Consider the following 4430-nt stretch of genomic DNA (forward strand, 5'->3'; position numbering starts at 1 on the left):
TTAAACTTCTGTTGTTTTATGTTCCGCATAAATTTTGTAAGCAAAGACTACATATTATTAATTTTATCGCGTCAGTCCACGAACTTTTTGATAACCCCTCGTATATTGCACTTTAAGTACAGTGTATGTGGTTAAGAAATGTTAAATCGTCTCATAGTGCATTGATTTTGTTGAAAATTAGAAAATGTGTTGAATTCTTTTTTAAATAATGTTAGATTGCAGATTTTTTTAAATCATGCAAGTAAGAAATTGCTAAATATTTTTTTAGCTTTTCTGGACAGTCTAGATGAGTTCTTATTATATACCTAGCATTGTCATCCCAGTTAAAATTTAAGGAGCAAGGTTCATTCCTAAGCTCTACCTGGACAAACTTGCATGGATTAAAGCACATTAACAGATTTACTTCAGATGCTTGACCTGATCTACACTTTCCTCATGTGTTTTTTTTTTGTTTTTGTTTGTTTGTTGTTTAACATCCCTCTCAAGAATTTTTCATCCATATGGAGATGCCACTACTTGCTGGTGGAGAGCTGCAAAATTTGACCTATACTTTGCACTCAGGGCCTTGAGCAGTAAGGGATCTTTTTTGTGCCCACATCAACTGCTAGGCGGGACCTCAGTTTATATGGTCTAATCTGAAGGACTGGTCCCCACAACCCCAGTGGATTTGAACCTGAGACTTAAGGATTAAATCCTTACTCGCGACTCTAGATTACAAACTCTCTCCTTTGCGCCACATGGGGGACTCCACAAGATTAAGTGTTTTGAGCAGTCCTATTCTCATGTAATTATAAACTCTATGTTGAACAAACCTGCAAAGATGATGTATGTACATGTAAATGTTTCAGGGTACCAATCCTTGATTTGACTTAGATTTTCTTGATTAATGACCAGTTTTTTAGAGAAGGTTCATTCAAAGTAACAATATACTCTTTGGTGATCAGTAAACATAGATGATGTATCCTGCTTCTGATGCTGGATGTAACATACATTTTCAGGATTATTGAGCAGTTAAATCTAACCCAGACCAACTTGCATAGATTTTGGATCCAGGTGATATACATTACCAGAGTGTTTGTTGAGTGAGACTTTGCCTTACTAGTAGATAACATTTATAGAAGTGAGCTTTGTATTCTTTGATTAGGTATGTTTTTTCTTTGCTCAGGATATATATACCATCAGTGCCAACTACCATACATTTTATATAATAGATGTAGCTGTTGTTCAACTGAATATGATAAAACTGTGGATGAAAATAATTTGATTTTTGTACCTTTGAATGTATTGAATTCATTTGTAAAAGCTGTTATGATACAATGTTTGATATTTTATAAAAGTTTTTAGCATATGCAATCAATAAATGTATCAACATTAAAAACAGAGTAGTAATGATCCATTTAGCTGACACTAGGTTAGTGTCACATTGTACTGGTATATCATGTATACTGAACTGTAAATAAGAAACATCTAAATAGGTAAAATCACAGCATGAATCATTGGATTATGTAAGAAGTGCACTATCTTGTGCTTTGGTATGGTATTAATAATAAATGTTAAACTATCATTTTTTTTTTTTCAAATTAACAAAGGATATGCTTGAGTGACTGTATTTTGACTAGCAGTAAAAATAAAATGATTTTTAAGCATTTGAATTATTTTGATTCATGGTCTCTGCAAGTTTAATGATAGCAAATATGTATATTGAACATGGCATCCACATATTGCTATACTGGATGGGGCATAACTTTTACTGAATCTTAATCACAACCTTGAAATTTTATGTAGTACATGTACTCTTGGTTTCAACTGGTCAAATGTATTCTTAAATCAGAAAGAATTTAAACAAATATAGGCATAGGTCAGAACTTCATCAATTAGTTGGAAAGCGAATGCACTCAGTGACTATATGGTTTAAAAGAAGCTTGGTATGAATAGCAGGAAAAACTACTTGAAGTCCACTGTGAACTTTGTGTCCTCAACAAAACAATATGGAGTATACTATACTTGGTTTAAAGAATAATCTATGTCTGCATTCACTTTTAGGTTAAACTGTTTTGGGCATTGAGAGTTTGTTTGTTGTTTAACGTCCCTCTGGAGAATTTTTCACTCATATGGAGATGCCAACACTTGCTGATGGAGAGCTGCAAATGAGCTATGCTCGGCACTCAGGGCCAATGGGCAGTGAGGGATCTTTTTCATGCCAGCATCTACTGCGACACTGGACCTCTGTTTGTACGAAGGACCGGTCTCTACGTCCCAAAGTGGGATTCAAACATGTGAGAAAAGGATCAACTAACTCCACGACTCTAGAGCATTGGCTCTTTCCACTGCACCACGTGGGCGACAGCATTGAGAGTTAAATGTGGATATCAGAACAAGCTACTCTGGGCTTATACTCTCTATATATTGATTGATTGTATGTTGTTTAACATTCCTCTCAAGATTTTTTCACTCAAATGGAGACACCACCACATGCCGGTGGAGATCTGCAAATTTTGTCCTATATCGGCACTTACGGCCAATGAGCATCGAGGGATTTTTTTCGTGCCAGCACCTACTGCGACACAGGACCTCGATTTATACGGTCTCATCTGAAGGACCGGTCTCCCCATCCCACAGTGGGATTTGAACCTGCGACGTAAGGATCAACTCCTTACTTCGCTACTCTAGAGCAGACGCTCTAACCACTGTGCCACTGGGGCAACTACTCTCCATTTAAGTCACTTGTGCAATGATAAACTTTAGTTTAATTCAACGTTTTGTACTGATCATGTTGAGTCACATTAGCACAAATATCTTTCTGCTGACCTTGACTAATGACCATCCGCAACTATTCTGGTTGGAAACAATATGTTAATTAATGCATAATAAGTGAAATTACTATGAAAGAAAAATGGTCTACTTAAACCACAAGTTATATTTATAAAAAATATACACTGGTCTCCTTAAGTCATATGAGAGAAACATAAAATATTAAGGAGACCATTTTTTTCATATATTTTTAGGAGGCATTTATTGTGAAAAAATAAAGCAAGAGTCGACTAAATGGTGTTCTATAGATCTTTGATCTGGTATTTCTTTTTAGAAAAAAGCAAATTTAAAAAAATTGTATATTGTCTCCTTAAGCCATATATAATGGTCTGGTCTCCCTAGTCCTTAAATCAGAGTTATATATATATATATATATATATATATATATATATATATATATATATATATATATATATATATATATATATATATATATATATATATATATATATATATATATATCTGTGTGTGTGTCTGTGTGTGTGTGTGATGCTAATAAATTACGATTAAAATGCTTAAAACAATCAGCCATATGATACTATGTAAGTATCACAAGTTTGTAAGTGTATAACATGCACTGGATGAAATGTCCACTTTCCGCAATACTGAAACTATATGGAAACCTTGCTGAAACTTGATGTTGAAGTTTCCTGTATGGTTATATATATAATAGTATCAGCAAGTTTCTGTAGGGTTTCCGTACGCTGAAACTATTAGGTTTGTTTCCTAATGGTTTTTGCAACATAGAAACCAATGTGAAATTCATTTTTACGTATATGTAACAATACTTATTCGTTTCACGAGGTTCATGCATATGCTATTGTGCTATGTATGTAATTGATTTATATATATATAATATTGTACTGTTTACAGTAATGCTTATGGGATGTACCTCCCACGGAATAAAGAACTGAAACAGACAAAGACGTTGGAAAATGTAAATATAACAACTTAGAGAAGATAAAGAACAATATCAAACAAAATACATGAGGCAAGAGTGTACAATTTACATTAACCTGGAAGGGTGACTCTCTTATTAATTACATTAATGATTTTACTAAGGTTATCGATGACAGATACCTTTTTACATGAATAAAAAAAACTTAAACATGGTAAAAGCACTTGGTCGTATTATATATGTTGATGGTAGATACAATTTTATAGATTTGTTTAAAGCTGGATATGACATTATATAATAATATTCATCTCCAGTATCATTTTCAAATAAAGTACAAAGTCTTTAGTTTAAATGTATATTTTTCCATCGATCCATCTCGATTGGCAATTTACAATTACTAGTTCTAAATCTTACTAATGTATTTATAGTATTCATTGACACATTAGCATTTAAAAGTTTTCTGGATGTAAAAATACTTACTGGGAACCAATTTAAAAAGGGGGAGTTTCGATAAGGCCGTTTTTCGGCCCCTCACGAAATTTTATGAAATTTTGATATTTTGTAGAAAACTCCTTATCTTCCAAAAAATATGAAATAATCTATGTTACGCATTTTCCGATCACGTGATAATTGAAAATTTAAGTATACCCTCTTTCGTATATTTTTGAGTAGACATTTTTATAGGGGGGAAGTGGATTTTTTTAACCGTCAGAATCGTAAA

Source organism: Saccostrea echinata, unplaced genomic scaffold (genome assembly GCF_033153115.1).
Source record: "Saccostrea echinata isolate AGI-Se365-2 ecotype Australia unplaced genomic scaffold, CSIRO_AGI_Sech_v1 ptg000032l, whole genome shotgun sequence".
Classification (NCBI taxonomy): domain Eukaryota; kingdom Metazoa; phylum Mollusca; class Bivalvia; order Ostreida; family Ostreidae; genus Saccostrea; species Saccostrea echinata.